Raw genomic sequence first — 17,467 nt, 5'->3', positions numbered from 1 at the left:
TGCTGTTTATATCACTTTGTTTTGTAAACTAGTGTTGTAGAGTTTTATTATAGTTATAAATTTTACTTGTAAAATTTTATGTTACATATATAAAAAAGATACATATTGAAAAAAAATAATTTGAAATTTCTAAAAATAACACAATACATGTTGCGCGTGTATTTGGCGCCTCTTTTTACCTTTTTGTGCAAAAAGGTAAGTTTTTCACAATGTTATAGGCTCTCTGAGACACGTCCCGGCGGGACAAGGTCGCGCGACTTTGAAAACAACATGTTCATAAGTACGCGATTGCCGCGACCGTTTCCATTATTGTTTACGCCGCGGCGGCGAACGGATCGGCGGATCGCCGTGCGTAATAATTTCCGAATTTTCACGCTCGATCACAGTGTACGCGCGCGTGTAACGTGTAATATTCGTGCGTGTGTGTGCGTGCGTGTGTGTGCGTGACGATCCGGAGCATCTTGAGCAATAGCAGTGCTTCATGGTTCTTTAAAGGTAAACTTATATTGGTTAACTTGCTTAAGTTGAAGAAGCTAATTTGTAGTCTCGAGTCTTTGTATTCTTGATGCGGGGCGCATTTGTCGCTGTCATACTAATGAGGAAACTCGTTTTTTCTTACAGATCTGCTGGAATTTGCAGCCACGCGATAGCTGTGGTGGTGGTGGATCGGCGCAGTTTCGACGGACGCCGATGTCGCACCGGAGGATCCGGTTCGGGCCGAGCAGAGTCGGCTTGAAGGTGAGATTCACCGATCGTTTGTTCTTGATCGTTTGGTCATTTCTTCTTGATTTATTGCGATCGAAAACCGAGCGATTGGAAGAAAAGCCGTTGAATTACAATGGCAAACGGTCAACGTTTGTATCTGCGCGCGCGCTTCCGCGAATTGAACTCAACCTAATCTAACTTTTTAACCCAACGGTTTAACTAACAAAACTATATTTTTTGTTACAGATCCGTAGCAGAACGCGGCTGACTCTGTCTGCTGTGTATCGGTGAGTCAGAGAAAAAAAGACATTTTTATGGTGACGGGTGTTTGCGAGATCTCGAGAAAATCAATGCGATTTAATTATACTTTTTTCACACGTTGCTCGAAATAATCAGGAGATCGTGTCTTTCAATAACCGTATTACACAACGGAATTTTTAAGATATAATATATAATTCTCTCTTTTATATTTACTCTGAATCATTAGAAGATACAGATATAAATGCTTTAGTTTGTTATTATATTGAAATCAAGATATGGAATTATTTGCTGTGATTCAATCAATATAACTCCTGCTTCGAGTAGTGTGTAATGTTAAAATTTGATCAGAATTGCGTCATTGCACGTAAAATTCACCATTATTTATCTTATTTGGCTTGATAAATTTTATGTCTGTCGAGTTTATCAATTTTCTACATTTTTCACGTGTGTCAGAAGCGATAATATTTTATTTGAAATTACCGATAAATTCGATACGTGCGTTTATTTACAATACAACTTAGTCCTTACGAAACAAGACGTGCGTTTCTTTCGAATTACCGTTCGCGAAACAAAACATTTTCCTTTTTTCTCTCTTGTCTAAACGTCGTAATTTTCATTCGCGATTGATTCTACGCGAATCGCGTCTCACGTACATTCTCGGAACGTTGCAATTTATCGTGTTTGCTTCTTTTTGAGATAAAAATCTCATCTCTTGAACGCGACCATATACGCGCTTCTTTGTCTCGCCATTTCTTTTCCTTAAATCCCATCGAAATTAATGGAAGAGAAAAGATAAACAAAGAGGAAGAAAAAGCGACAAAATATTGTGAAAAAAGAAACTTGTCCTGGATGCTGAGGAGACTGGACATTGGACGGATGCAGAGTCACAGGAGTCAACGAAAGTGGGTGAGTGTGCGGATCAAACGCTCAGAAAGCGTCATGTTTTATAATGCATGCTCATATATAAATCGCATTGGTTTTCGGGTTTAGAGATAATAAAAAATAGTGCGCGATATTATGCGTTCGTATCTAGTTTAATAAAAATATGAATTGCGAGAAGCACTGTTTGCTTCCTCTCTAATCATTGCGGAAATATTTATTCTGCGAAAAATTATACGCGGAACCTTGAGAGTGATAATCGATAAGACATATATTTGACGAATGGAAAACCATACTGATTGCACTGAAGCTGGCTTTCTTTTGCAACACTTCATACGAATATTAATCTGATATTTTGTGCACAATATTTATGCGCAATGTCAATTTAAAAAATTCAACGAATCACCGCGACAATTCCTCATTTCTAACGGTCGCAAGATATGAACAAATTGATGGTAATTTTTCTTTTATAAACATATACGCACACATTGACTTTCCTTGAGTAATTGGTTCGATAAATATTGAAGCGATGATGAAATTACGGTCAGACAGCTCTACATTTATATGCTTTCGACGTCGAATCAATCCGAATACCGACATTAGTTTTCGATGTGGACTCGACTCGTCGTATGAACCAAATGATTCTGAGTGAGTAAAGGAGTTTTAATCTGAAATCAAACGTGAGAAGAATTCAATAAGATAACTCAACAACGACTTGACTATTAATCATTAATGAAATCTTGATATCTACGCTGCATGACTTACTAGGACCTGATTGTATCACTTTATCCGGACCTGATGTCCAAATGAGGTCATATTAATTACGCGATTTCTGCCGCGTCGACTTTTGAAGATATCAATCATGTCGTTGTAGTTAAAAGCCTGCGATTGTGATTGTGTTTTGTGATTGCTTTTACCACTCGACTGCTACGTACAGTCGAACTGTCAATTGCCGATTAGGCAGTGATATCAGGTATTGTGAGTCAAAAACATTTGGTAGGAGCTCTGATAAGCTTAGAACCCTTCTCCTTTCTTATTTGTTATTACGATTATCATTATTATTTTCATATTCATATATGGGGTCTCCATTAAAAATTTTAAAGTTAGCCCTGTTTCACTCACGCAATCAAGTCTGAGAGATTAATCCCCATTCCAGTTAGAAGGCCTTTCGAATTCATACAATACAAGACTTGAACTTTTAAAATTGATGAGAAATAGTTTCCGGGATATCGAGCTATAAAAAGTTATGTGAGACAGTTCTACAAAGCCTGAGCAGATGTTTTCGATGGTTTCGTTCTTATGTACGTAAAATAGTCTTCTCGCAAACGTTAGATGGAAAATATTTGACAGGAGACATTACATTATGCCTAAACTGTGACTTCTATATTATCTATCTTAGCGTTTACAATTAAAATTTTCTCTCTCTCTCTCTCTCTCTCTCTCTCTCTTTCTCTTTCTCTCTCTTTCTCTTTCTCTCTCTTTCTCTTTCTCGAAAAGAATAATTTTTTCGAGCACGGACGGACGGTTCGTCGCAATAACGATTCGTCGCTAAGGCTGAAGGGTGAGTCGGGAACAACGGAACAGAGTGTCGGAGACGTTCCGCACGTGAAATTTGCAAGGAAAAATATTAGCGTTGCGATACGTCGCGGATGCAGGCGATGGAGAATCGTTTGTACCCGTTTGTACCACTTTGCACTTCGTTTGTAACTCAACCGATTCGGAAATACAGCATTTCTTCGGCTTTCAAAATAACGCTAAAATGGTACTTCCGCTATCAAGTAGCGTGAGAGTTCCTCGTGTCTGATTTCAAATAATGAATGTAACGTTCGCGCAGTCACGCCGGTCGCTCGACTGGCCAACCAACCGGCGTGGCAGAAAACGGACAGTCGCGCTCGTTAGTGGATACGTAGCTGTGAAATCTGCATGAGGATTCTTAGCGAAAGTGGAAGCAGGAATAAATGTTTAAATGTCAAGAGAGAAAGAGAGAGAGAGAGAGAGAGAGAGAGAGAGAGAGAGAGAGAGAGAGAGAGAGAGAGAAAGAGAGAGAGGAAGAGAGAGAGAGAGAGACATAGCCATGACGCGGAAAATATCTCTCGCGTTTCGGACATTTAAAAACCGAATCGCTGTTACAGACGTGGCACGTTTCACGTAATATCGATACATTTCATTTGCAATTAATCATAAGGGACAAAAACATATCACATTTTCGTCGGTTAAATACGCGTTTGATATGTGATTACTTGGATAATATTGTTACTCTCTGAATAAAATTATTAAAATTTTAGGAATGAAATGTCATGAAAAACGAACGAAAATTCATTGGGAGCGATAGTGAAAATAACACGGATACATATGACGTTTTCCACGTGATATCGATGAATAATTTTGTTTGTAATTGATCATGCGACAAAATCGTATCGCGTTTTCGCTGATTAAATACATTTTTTATATGCGCAAGAGATTACTTGGATAATATTGTTACTCTCTGAATTAAATCACTCACTTTAGTCCTCGGAGTGAAGCGTCATTAAAAACGAATGAAAATGCACTCGAAGCGATAATGAAAATAAACATGGATACATATGTGCTCTTAAAATTTTTTTAAATAAAATTTTACTCGGGGGTGAAAATTTGTCCGAAACGATTAAGCGAAAATATTATCGTGTAGACTGGCAATTCTCGAAAATAGAATCAATGTATTCTTCATTGAAATATCTGTAACTGGTGATTCAATTATAAGCATAATTGTAAGATTAAACGAACTTACCAAGTGAAGTTCTTAATTATCTTAATTATGCCTGGTGTCTCGTCCGGCATACAATAGCGCCGTGACTTTTGTTAACTTGCTTTTTGGAAATTTTAAAACCATCAAATTAACCAAATTCAGGGCGCTATTGGAACAATATATTCTTGAGACTAAATAGAGTAAAACAGTTTTGTACCACTTTTTCTTCTGATAAATAGTTAGCGAGATATCGTGAGTTAAATATTGAAAAAGTTATCAGGTTTTCCTTAAATATCTCAAAAAATATTAGGTAAATGAAAAAATGTTTCAGACAAAAGTTATTCAAATTAATTGCTAGGAAAGGGTGATGTAATAAAAAATTTGGGTATCCGTTTAAGATTTTTATGTTGATCTTAACTGGATTTTTCAAGGTTATGCGAAAGTCAAATTCAAAGCGTCAGTAAATAGATCCTTTGAAGCCCTACAACTTTTGTCTGAAATATTTTTTTCTAAAGTGTCACATTAACGAAAAAATTAGGTGGCCCGGGTGGTCTGAAACATCCGGTATATTTCCCATGGTTTTTATATCCGTTTGTCCATTTTCAATTATTACAAACAAACAAAGTTGGAACAAACGATTAGAAAAGAAATACTTAATTTTTTAGAAAATATTTAAAATTAGTGGTTAGAAATTTTTCTGAATATTCTTCGTATATCAAAATACAATACATACTTTTCCCGAATTTTTTGCATGCTAGATTTTGTTTATAAACAAATTACTTGAGTGAATTTTGTAAATCTAACGTGAAACTTGTAATTAACAATCTGAAAAATCTTTATATCGTATCTGATTAACATTTATTCAAACTTATTCTAATTTATTCCTATATGATAGCCATATTCTAACTGTTCTGAATTTTTGAAATCTGTCTTCAAATTTGTAATTAGCGACTCAAAAACATAGAAATGTATGATTTCATAGAAATCTATCAAATGGAAAAAAAAATGTGCCACACAAATAGTTAAAATGAATAGATGAAGCACCTTTCGGGTGTCCCATATTTTTGTCACACGAAAGATCGCACCTGGTTTGATATCTCAATAATTACCGTGGTAATTTCTAAAATGGTAGAGATTTCCTCTATTTAGTTTAACGAGTTCTGCTTGTATACGAGCGTTCGACACCTAAATCCAGACTTCCGGTATTAAATATTCGCACTTAATCTGATAGTTTAGACTTCCGCGATATAGGGAAATATTTAATTTGATTTCCGGGTTAAAGTACTACATTCATCCTGGATTTGTTTCCTACGAGTTATGGACATTCTTCGTAAACTTCTTCAGGGAGAAGAACAGCCTGTGTTGAAATTGTTTAACCTCAAAAAGTTTGTTTCTCTCCCTGAAGAAGTAACCTGGAATGTTCATGAAATGTCGGAAGCAAATCTAAGATGGACGCCGCACCAACTCAGAAATCAAATTAAATACCTGCACTTAAATATGGCACGACCGCCAGTGACTTTCAATGCAAAAATATTTTAATTTTTATAAGAAGCCAGGGTATACGAGGACACCTTTATTACCGTGCGTTGTATTGTATCATGTCTGAGCGCGCGAAGCTTCTTCAACTCTTAAATTCGTCCGCTGGAAGTGTTTTTCATTCAAAAATTTATTCATAGCCTCGGCATTCTACGTTAGAATTTTCGTCCCTATTTAAATTCAGAATCCTCCGTAATATTAATTAAAATCGCCGGAATTGTACACAATACAGACACCTTGTATACAATACAAAAGAGGGGAGAAAAAGGCGTCTACGTCGCGCGCGCGCGCGTTATTGTTGCGCGGACCGAAGCACAGCTTTCCGGACGAAAAGGGACAGTGCAATAATAATCGTAGCAAGGAATGAGAATACCATGAATGTCGAATGTTCCATTCTTTATCGTCGCCGCGTAAGCGGCCATCTCGCGGTGTCCCCCCTCCGCATTTTTTGTTTCCCATTTCTTCCCTTTTTTGCCGCCGACCACCCCGAGCCGCGTCGCAATGGCCGATATCGGAAAAATAATTATATCGTCGAGAGTTTGGGGGGAAAAAGGACTATTAAAACATTTTCAGGAGATCGTTGAACCGGCGTAACGCGGCATATAAATAATCGGAATAATCCAGTGTGGTTCCAAAATACAGCCATCAATATCGGATAAAGCCGGATCGTAGATATGACATAGCGCGCTCTGCGCGCACTGTTCAATAATTCATATCGTTCGATTGAAAAGCGTACCGCGGCCTCGACGCCGTTCACCTTAATGCCGACACTCCGTACGTATAGGAAAATTAAAACAAAGCCAGAAAAGCCAGAAAAGCCGGGGAAAGCGAGAAGTGAGTATCCGTGTATGTAAAAGTTGGCCTAATACTAAGAGGGAGAATTGCCGAGCAAATCTTTGAGATATTTCACCACGTCTGTAACTGTAACACCTTAGAACACTTTGAATACTAAGCAGAGCTTTTCAGTTTATTGTATTTAATTAGTTTCTCAATTACCTACGGGTAAATAATACCAAATTAGGAAATTAAGAAAAGCAAAGTTGAGACAAAGTTGAGTGTGTGTACTTAGCTTAACATGTATATTATAAATGGTTATTGTTTAGTTTAGGAAAGTCAACTCCAGTTACTTCGACATTGACATATATTGTTGAGATCACTTTACTAAGTGAACTATTGTAGGTTTTAACCGCCGCTTATAATTTATTAAAAAGTTATTAACAAAAGTAGTTTCATAAATAGAACCTATATTTCCAACACAGTGTACATTTTTTTAAAAATGTTAATCAGTACATACGAGTGGGCGAGAGGCAGAGCTTCTCTCTCCTCTGAACCCCCCTCTCTGAAATAATTAATCTAACCTAATCTTATACTTCTTTGTATACGGTTGAGCGCGTGGGTCTTAAGGGGACCTTTTCAACAACGCCATCATTAATTTATTTTTATGATTAGTTGTTTACTGGTCTGGACATTTATTTTGTACTCACAAGGAAGGTTAGGGAACTCGGAAATTCAAAAAAATTCTGAAACTTTGTGTGGATGTAAAATAGTTCATCCGTAATGCAACACTATTTTTTGTTCGTGAGGAATTCCATTCTAATGGGGTGAAACTACCCTTCCCGCCACGTCTATTTCTACTATTTGCTGAGAGATGACGTCGACCTAACTGTTTTGACGTTACTCCGTGACTCTTACCAAGAAGTCTTCTCTATGTACGTACTAGTTACTATTTACCATCAGAATAATATCCGCGAGTACTTCCGCGGATATTCGAGCAGCAAGTTACGTAACATCCTCGAATTTATGTACCGCGTAAAAACTGCATAATACACGCGCGCGTTTGGGTACTCGATAAAAATACCCGAATTATATCGACAGCATTAATACTGAGTAACGAGGAGCGAGAAACGTAATAACGTAATATCATCTAATAAAATAATTAACGCGCCGAGAGCGCCCCCTTGCGCGCGATATAGCGAAAGTGAAATGGGAAAGGAAGAGAGATTTATTTTTGCGAGGCCTCCTTAAAATTAGGGGCGCACGCCATTGGCGCGCGGCTCGGCCCATAAAGCAAACGTAAATATGCGTGACGAAGCGCGTCATAACGAGGAGCAAGGAGCCGCATAGAGCAGCTACATAGGTGTGTGTAGGAGGCGGCAGGTAGGCAATCTTCCCGCTGGAAGCTCGCAGGTCAAACAAACGAGCGGATGAGCGAGCGAGAGACACGATCAGAAGAGCGACAGAAACGCTCGTGTATGTGTGTGTGTGTGTGTGTGAGAAAGAAAGAGAGAGAGAGAGAGAGAGAGGGAGAGCGAGCAAAGGAGAAAGAACGACCGCGAGAGCGGCCGTCAGATTAAAATGTTATTCGCCGCGGGCGGTCTTATCAAACGGGCCCGTTATATCAACGCGGCCCACCGCTGCTACGCGAATAACGATTTCACTTTTTGTTCGGTCTCGTCTTCTTCGCGGGCGCGGGCGTCGCGTCACCAAACGGAATTGGAGCTCGGAATGTAATTCAATTAAACCGAGTGTGATTATCAAACAGTTACCGTTTGCCTCGGCTGGGAAAGATAAGCGAGAGATGAGCTCCAAGAGAGGTCAAGACGGGGGCAAGAGAGCTTCTTCGAGTTAATTATTTTATAATAACGCGATCTGACGAGGTTTCTTTCTTTCTTTTTTTTTTTTTTTTTTTTTGTTAATTGACATGTCATCTTTCTTCCAGCGATAGATAAATGTTATCGTTTTAATCAAAAAGAGTCCACTCTCCGACTCTCATAAAATTCGGTGAAATTCCAAATATTGCCGAACGTATTTAAAAAGTTTTTTAGCACATCGAAGAAATTAATCGAGATAAAATAATGAATGTAGTTTTTTTTTTTTCTTAAATTTACGCACGGATCTTGGAGCGATCTTGTCGAGTTCATGGATTCTTCGCGCATTCTTCGTAATAATGATATAAATAATAAATAACTTGTGGTTCGTGAGTATATGAACCTTAATGTGTATTTTTGATAATTGTTACTCAAATCTTCCGTCTTTCTCAATTAATTAGTCATCTATCATGCACTAAAAATAGAATCGCCGAAGATTAGTAAGGGTCCTTATACAAAAGATTTCGATATTTCTTAAACGAATTTTTCGCCTTTTTAACGAATCTACTGTATGGTAAAAGTAGATATCTCACGAATGTTAACAAAGACTACAAGGAAAAGTGGGCAAGAGTAATAAATTCACTCGTCTTGTGAAAAAATCTGTGTGAGAAAAATAATTGAAATAAATTCAGATAATATTTTTATGTAATAGACCAGAAGCAGTTTTCAGTCGATTCAAGATATATGTATGTGTGTCATACGGAAGGTTCATCTCTCTACAACAAATCTTAAAAGCTTTCGGAGACAACTATATTGATCGTTTTAGCACTGTCTCGGTTAGATTTTATAATAATTGCGCGAGGAAAAGCTTTGGATAAGTTCGTATTTGCGACTCTCCTTTGCCGAATTTTCTTTTTTCTTTTCTCTTTCCACGAGAATCGGAGGGCAGAGCTTTTTCGGAGCTGCAGCCAATTAACATAATGTTCATACAGCGTATCTACATATTTCCGATCGATTCGGGAGACACGGAGCGCGACTTTAGGATATCTTGTATACATAACACTTGACTCACATCACGAAATTTCGCCACGAGGGAGTCGCGAGGGAGACGCGCGGGGAAAACTGTTCCATTAACGCGAATAACTTAATTGGAGATTGCACTTAGGCGATTTCCTAATTAACAACGGCGCCCTCGATATATATTACGTGCGATTGGAGAGGTATCGTCGCGCGTCTGCACCCGAGGAGTACATACTCGAAGAGCCCGGCAACGGCGAACCGAGAACCACGTTCTCCACGTGGCGACATCCGAATCACCGATCTGATCAAACGAGTCAAGATGACGACGATAACTGGCTCGCGCAAAATCTCTCGCGATGTATCGGCGCCGCACCATCATACATGTGTATTGAAGTAACACGAATGGTGAAGTGGTACTAGACCTTTTTACTCTATTTAGTCTCAAGAATATATTGTTAGAACAGCGACTTGACTTTTGTTAATTTGATGATTTTGAAATTTTCAAAAGCCGACAAGAGAGCCGGGAGGTTCAGGATTTAGGGTTCAAAGTTCAATATACTCGTATCTACCGCTACACAATAGCCATCATACAATTATAGATTAAGTTATTCTGAATAAAAATGTTCTTTACCAAGTTGCAAATAAGTACGCAAATTTTCAAGTTATTAATTAAAGGAACCTTTAGATGTAGTGATCTTCAATCGTTAATAATTTAATAACTATTGCGACTTCTGTAAAATAGTACTCGATTTTTCTCTTGAGTTTGATCTGATTAATCTTCACAATTTTTTGTTTCCAAAAGATCCGGGACACCCTGTATATATATGCGCGGCGTAAACGGGAGGATTTTAATATTTTAATAATTTAAAGACTTTAATAATTTTAATGTTTATTTTTATCATTAAAATTATTTTTTATACAAATTGTAATTTCAATTAAACACATATTTATTTAAATTATTTGTATTTTATTTTTTTCTCTTTATAATTTTTAAATTAATCGGTATAATAAAGGAAACATAATACAATTTGAGAAACTCCGTAGTATAAATTTAAATAAGCTGGTTGCCAAAATTGTAACACTCGTAGAAGTTTTCCAGAAGACGTGTTTTGTAGAAGATGTTGTGCAAACCATCTCAAAAAAATTATAAAATATCACAAATAGATCAAGGATAACTTTTAATCAGTCTTTATACGACTCGTACCATTTTTATTAAGTATTTGCGAATTATGAAAAAGGAAATTGAAAACTGGTCCAAGCCCAACTTTCCCCTACTTCTAGTCTGTTTGATAGAAACGTTTTGGACAAAATTTTTACATGAAAACCGTTAAACGGGAAATTTTAACGGGATGCTAGTAGAAAGATTCTTCCTCTAAGATATTTTGTAGAGAAAGCTTCAGTTATCGTTTGACTTTCATGATAGAAAGATATATTTCATCATTTGAGTGCCGCAAACGTATCGCGATTCAAAGTTGTGTTTCTCTGTACACATCCGAAAGGACGGAAAATGTCACGTCAAGCGACTGCTAAATACATGAGAAGGTCTCAGCATGTGTAAATAAGTGGGTAAATCGCTACTTAGAAGTGAAAAGCGCGCGTCGAAAAAAGGTGAGCATTTAATACTGTTTCTCAAAGTAAGGATTTAAAGTACTTTGCATATCTTCACGGACAACTTAACTGCTGTTGAAATGGTAAAAATTTTGTGAGAGGATTTTACTACCATCTGCCGAAAAATGGTTTAAAAAGAAAAACGAAAAATAATCACTATGAGAGGATAGTGACCGAAAACATTGGAATCGTTCTTCCGCTGCATAGAAACAAAAAAATGATATTGACAAACTGGAATGGCCGTCACGGACATAATGTTTTATAAAATGTTTCAACAACATGTAGAAAACTCTTGCAAGATAATAGTTGCAAATACTGCAAAATAATAGTTTTTAAATGTATATATAATATTATTCAAGAAACGTTCAAAAATGCAATGTAAAATCAACATTTCGAAACATTAATTTCATGCTCCTTGCTTACTGCCTCAATTGCCAGATAACACAGGTACAATAATAATAAACGTACGTTGTCGCTCAAGTAGACATAACGAGAGTGCGTCACCGCCAGAATCGTCGACGACACTGACTGAAAATTCAAGAGAAAAGAAGCATCCACGTTCGCAGAAGAAAGATTTCTCTTCCTCCAGAGAGCGCTCTTCCCACAATCAATAAATACATAAACGAAATGCCCGGTTAACTTACCCCTCTCCCCGGCCCCCTCGCTCTCGATCTTCATCCATCAGAGCGGCGAGACTTGCGGCGACTTGCCGGCGTCGGCAACGGAAAGCTGCGCTGATTCGCTTGGTCAGGCTACGCGGGCGAGCGAAATCGAGTGACCGGCGCTCCCGCGACCGATGTATTTACCCGCTGTCACTCAATTAACGGACGATCAACACCGCGACACGCGTGTTCACATTCAACGTTCTCGCCGCGCGTGTCGCCGTTGTCGATGACGACGACGACGGCGACGGCGAAACAACGACCACCCATTAAACCGGCCGCGGGCGGGGCGGGCTTCAGTGTTTCGCATGTTTAGTCGGCAACTAGGGCTAAATATCATTTTGCCAGGCTCGCGCACAAAAGTGCGCTTTCTCGCGCAATTCCGGCGCGCACGGCTGCACGATTGCCTCCGATCGCGGCCTCCGTGAACCTCGCCGAACCCCGATTGCATATCAATGCGGAATCGCGCAGCCGACCGGCCGCGGCCGATCGCTCGTTGCGCGCGCGGACCTGGTGCGCACCGATTAGCGCGAGAATTTTCACCGACCTGCACGTGGCGCACGCACGGCCGCCAGGCGGTTTTCCGCGCCACCGCTGGCGGACGCGAGTCCCGCGTGATGAAAAAGTTGCGAGTTGTGTTGGTCGAATAATCGAAGGGCTTCCGCCGGAAAAACGCCGTCATGCGCTCGAAATTAGAGACGCGTGAGACCGTTACACGCGCTCTCGTTTATATCTCTCTCTCTCTCTCTCTCTCTCTCTCTCTCTCTCTCTCTCTCTCTCTCTCTCTCTCTCGCTGTCGCGCGCGGTCTCGCTCGCGGCGGTGGTCTTTTGTTTGCACGGGGATTTTTTTCATCGGTTTTCTTCATCGGTATTACGTTCATAGACGTATTATAATAATAGCTAGACCGCGCGCGGTCTCAACGTCTCCTTTCGTTAGAACGCGTCAGAAATTAGAAAGAGATAGTTGTCGTACGGGTACTATTTTGTCTTTTTCTAAAGACGCGCGGTAGAGTAAAGAGGCTTTTAGTGAGGAACGAAAGAGGAAGGTAGAGGGGAGCGGAACGATACACGTAAATCCCCACTTCAAATATTATCAGACGAAAACAGAATGGTGCCCCGAAGCATGCTCTCTCTCTCTCTCTCTCTCTCTCTCTCTCTCTCTCTCTCTCCCCCTCTCCCTCTCTCTCTCTCTCTCTCTCTCTCCCCCCCTCTCTCTCTCTCTCTCTCTTTCTAATATGTGACGACTTTTCGGCCAAATGCGCGGTTTAGTTATTATATACGTCTATGATTACGTCGCGTTGGAGGTATCAGGAGGTTGAATTAGTTCTGGTCCCTAGCAATAGATGTCTTCAGCAACAAGTTAATGGTTAGTACGAATGTTGAAATCTGGCAACGCCGGAAGATTTGATATTTCTCTACGACATATGACACTTTGCGCGCTATTGTTACCAATAGCTACATTGTTTATACGCGTCTAAAATGGATCGTACAAAATTGTATCTTCAACATTCACCACTTTCTTGTATTTGATTTGAAAAATCGATAAATGAAGCTCATAAAATGCTTGATGCAACTTATGGTGATCAAGCTTCATCGTATTCCAACTATAAATTTTGGTCTCATCGATTCGAAAGTGATAATTTCGATCGGGTGGCAAAGAACATACTGGTCAACCAAAAAAAATTCGAAGATTCTGAATTGCAAAAGCATTATTGAATGAAAACACTGCTTAAACGGAAAGCAATTGGCTAAACAGCTCAGCGTCGATACAATCAACAATTTCTAAACACCATGGGAAAAGTTCGAAAAGAAGGCAAGTGGGTTCCATGAACTGAGGGAAAGTGCCATTGCAAGTCGTTTGAATATCGTCATGTCTTTGCTTGCCAGAAGACAGAAAGAAAAGAGTTTTTTTATGACGAGTTGTAACTGGAGATGAAAAGTGGATTTATTTTGATAAACCAAAGCGAAAGAAATTATGGGCTGATCCAGAACAACCATCAACATCGACCAACATCAAAAATTCACGGAACATTTATAGTCACAAAGCGACGCTCTATATTTGGTGGGATATATGGAAGACGTGATGTATTATGAGCTTCTAAAACCGAATGAACAGCGGGGGAGCGATACCAGCAACGATTGAACACATTGAATATCATTAAGCTAACGTCTTAAAAATATTAAAAATATTTTGATTAATGCAAATTTAAACATTTCTTTAAAACAAAGATAAAAAAGATTGACAAAGTAAGAGCAGAATTGATTCAACCTCATAATATTGTTCTGCAGACGTGACTCGCGCTTAAAATTGATCGGCTGGGGGCTTCGAGAGATTCGAATTCGTTGTTATTAAGTCGCCCGTCCAAGCGACTCGTGGATTATCGATGAGTATTTTTTTCTTATTTTACGACCGCCCCTTTGCGTTTTCGGAGCCGTATGTTTATTCATTCGTGCGCTTGTATGCGAGGAGATCGACTCGTATCGGTTTCGTTTAATGATTACTGATCCGGGAGTAATATCGATGCCCCTCGTTTATAGCTTTGATTAAAACGAAATTTGATTTAAATAGGATTTCGCTCTAATTGAAATAATATTAATAAGATTTAACTGATTTTGAGTAATTTCACTTTAATTACGCGACTTTTTAATTCGGCCTTATTTGTATGATTAATACTTGTTTATCGCATAAAGCGGACAGCAGTTTATGCACGCAGCAGATCAAATCATTATTTTCCCATTGAATAAGCGTGAAATTTTCGCTGCACCAAATTAAATTAAACGTCGAGAATATATCGAATAATTTTAACTGTATTCGTCGATGCGTAAAAAATCGAGGATACTCGTGTATTGTAATCGATTTAGGCGCGATCACTGGCGCAACAAATTAGTGGCACTCTTTATGATAAATTCTCATTTTATATGCGTGCTCTCTCCCTTCTCTCTCTCTCTCTCTCTCTCTCTCTCTCTCTCTCTCTCTCTCTCTCTCTCTCTCTCTCTCTCTCTCTCTCTCTCTCTCCCCCTCTCCCTCTCTCTCTCTCTCTCTTTTTCGTTTTGTTCGCAATTAATTGGTCTCGCTCGAAGTTCGAGCAGTTGTCGCGAAAGAAATGCAAACACGTTTAAAAGTTACGCGCCTCGCGTCTCGACGCTCGAATACGCGAGATTCGAAAATTCGGAAGTTATCGAAACCGCATCCTTCAGTAACGTGAAAGAGAAAGCGGGAAAGACGAACAGAGGGAGATGGTCAAAGGGCTACACCGCACTCCACCTCAATTTCAACGTTCTCCTACTGCATTGAGAGAGAGAGAGAGAGAGAGAGAGAGAGAGAGAGAGAGAGAGAGAGGGAGAGGAGAGGGGAGAGAGCGCTTCTCTACTTATCCTCACCTCGGAAGATGCTGCTCTTTGAACCTCGCTTCATCTGCAAGCTCATCAAGCAATTTGTTACTCTCGCATGGTCTTTAACGCCACCTCCTTTTCATCTATGCCTCGTTTACAGCGCCTTCGCAAGGATGGATACGTATCTCGTGTAACTATGGCTTTCACAAACCGCTCCTCGCCGTTTAATGAAACCTTTTGCCCGTTTATTGATCAATTAATACTTTCCAACTAATCCGTTCTCGACACACCGACAGGGGAGCCGTTTCAACGTTTTTGTCTCAAAGTGAAAAAAAAAACAAAAAGTTGAAGAAACAGGTTAAGGAAAAGATCATCTTGCAATCTGCGAGATCATTTAGAAAAAAAAAAAATTGTGGAAAAACTGCCCATTGTGATGCTTCTCTTGCTCTTTCTCAAAACCGAATAAGTTTCATCTGATATTATCGAATAGCAAATACGTTTTGGGAGGAAATCTCGTGGACATGAGACAAGAACAAATAGAGCAGAGAAATTATCGCACTTTTACGACCCGACTCAGAACTCAGAACACATCCGGTATCCAGCAAGCGAAAAAGATTGTCATAACTTTAAGTTTAAATGAAGCAAAATTAAATTGAATTAAACCGAATTATTTCGTCACATTTTATTTAATTCACCCTCTAAGAATTAACATAAAAAATTCTCCCACCGGGGATACGAAAGTACCGTGAAACTTATTGATGAGAAGAAAATGTTGCGATTTTTCTTTTCAGCGACTGTACGTTCCTCGTGTCACGCAAGAAGAGCAAGGAAAAACAATCGAGACGGTTTAGACAAACGGATCCATCGGCGAATGGACGCTACCACTCGCGAAACACTTCGAAGTTAACGCGTCGGTTCGGCTTTATCTCGGGCATTCCAATCAATCGGACGATCGGCGATCTTGCGGCGATCGTTTCTCTCTCTCTCTCCCTTTCTCTCTCTCTCTCTCTCTCTCTCTCTCTCTCTCTCTCTCGCTCTCTCGAAGCGTGATACCTCTTTAGCGGCGGCGGAGAGAATAGACGCCGAGATCGAACAGGTCCGTGCGATGCTCGGACCCGCTCGAGATTAATGGCCAGAATTAGTATTCGTCGCAGTACGGTTGAATTACAGAAAGTGTGTGTGTGTTATCTCGCCGGCTACAAGCGGACGCTTAGCGCCGTCCTCTTGCACCCTCCGCCTCTTTTTTACTTCGCGATCCATATTACTGGCCCGTTGAATAATGTGACGATTTATTTTTCTTAGGTCCGCGATCGCTGATTAAGAAGAAGCCCTGGAGCCACGCGGGGCAGCATTGAAGGTGGCGGGCGCAGAGTTAGTAAGAGAATGAGTGGGGGGAAGGAGAGGAGGAGAAGCTCGAGAGAAGCTGAGGGGACTGAAAATCGGCGCTGCGCTATATATCGAATCGCACCGGCGAATTGCCGAATTCGGTTTTGCATTAATCCTGCAAATTTCATCAAATTTAAAATTACCAGAGAAAAAGTTGGTATTATGGCCAGTCTCAAATCTCCGTTATTATAGTGAATTCCACTGATGGAGTCATTTGTTTAGTAGTTCGCTGTTAGCGCAATAGTTAGAATTCTTTTCATAATGCATTTTTTCTTTCGAACATTTCGAAATGTTTTTCAAGGTACATTTTAGCATTTGATTAGACATGTCTCCTTATTATTTTTAAACTTGAGCGTATTATCACACAAATATATGTACAATCGAGTATTTCGTTTGTTACTTGAAATTTTATTCGGTTATACATCTTTCAAGTTATGCAAAGTTAAATGAAGTAATATGAAATTTGGTAATGTGGATTTCCAGAGTACAATTTTAGCTAATTTTATGTACATTCTATGATCTGCCGTCTGAAATCTGCCATCTTGGAAAATGAATTTTAGGATGTGGATCTCAGATTCGTAATCAGCGACCTCAAAAACTAACCAGAGTACAATTTTAGCTAATTTAATAAAAATTCTATGATCCGCCATCTTGAATCCGCCATCTTGGAAAATTACTTTTGGAATTTGGACCACAGATTCGTAATTAGCGACCCCCAAATCTTGATTTTGAGCAAAAAATTCACTCATAGTTCGTGGAAAACG

The 17,467-nt window shown here is 39.4% G+C and overlaps 1 long non-coding RNA gene across 1 annotated transcript; it reads left to right on the top strand.

Annotated features, from left to right (window-relative positions):
- The first annotated feature begins 615 nt into the window (after window positions 1–615).
- LOC112588290 (uncharacterized) lies at window positions 616–16,816 on the top strand. Its single transcript, XR_003112743.1, has 3 exons — window positions 616–738; window positions 952–992; window positions 16,620–16,816. It is a non-coding gene; the product is annotated as an uncharacterized LOC112588290 (long non-coding RNA).
- The last annotated feature ends 651 nt before the right edge of the window (window positions 16,817–17,467 follow it).

This window comes from Harpegnathos saltator, unplaced genomic scaffold (genome assembly GCF_003227715.2).
Source record: "Harpegnathos saltator strain DR-91 unplaced genomic scaffold, Hsal_v8.6 scaffold187, whole genome shotgun sequence".
NCBI lineage: Eukaryota > Metazoa > Arthropoda > Insecta > Hymenoptera > Formicidae > Harpegnathos > Harpegnathos saltator.
This window is presented reverse-complemented; position numbering and strand designations above follow the sequence as displayed.